Here is a 537-nt window from a genome sequence, read left to right as displayed (position 1 = left end):
GTTAGTGGTTGTTACTTAGATAAATATTTTATTAGTTTAATATTAATAATGATAATTAATTATAATAAAAATATATAAAAAGTACAAAAAGTTATTCACAAAATATTTTTTTCAGATTTATATTTTCAAAATGAATGAAAACATATGCGAAAAATTATTAACAAAATTTTGAGAGATTTATGCGAAAATTAAAAGAATGAAGCCACACAGGATAATTCGCATCTGAGGTATTTTATACTTCAACTCGTACGTGTATATTATTTCTCAGATATTCTACTTTATTATTAGACTCTTAATTCAAAAAAATAATATATTTTTATCCAAATTTACTATAATTTGGATTGAGTAATTATATAATTATTTAATTTCATGCATGAAAAATAATTCAAATAAACACATTATATGTACAATAATATATGAGAGGTATCAATTTATCCTTTACTTTCAAAAGTTTTATTTTAATACATTGATTGACAATATAAAATATAAAAATTATTGTTTATTTTTTAATTTTATATATAAAATTTTTTGAATAAT

Source organism: Arachis ipaensis, chromosome B09 (genome assembly GCF_000816755.2).
Source record: "Arachis ipaensis cultivar K30076 chromosome B09, Araip1.1, whole genome shotgun sequence".
In the NCBI taxonomy this organism is placed as follows: domain Eukaryota; kingdom Viridiplantae; phylum Streptophyta; class Magnoliopsida; order Fabales; family Fabaceae; genus Arachis; species Arachis ipaensis.
Note: the sequence above shows the minus strand (reverse complement) of the source record.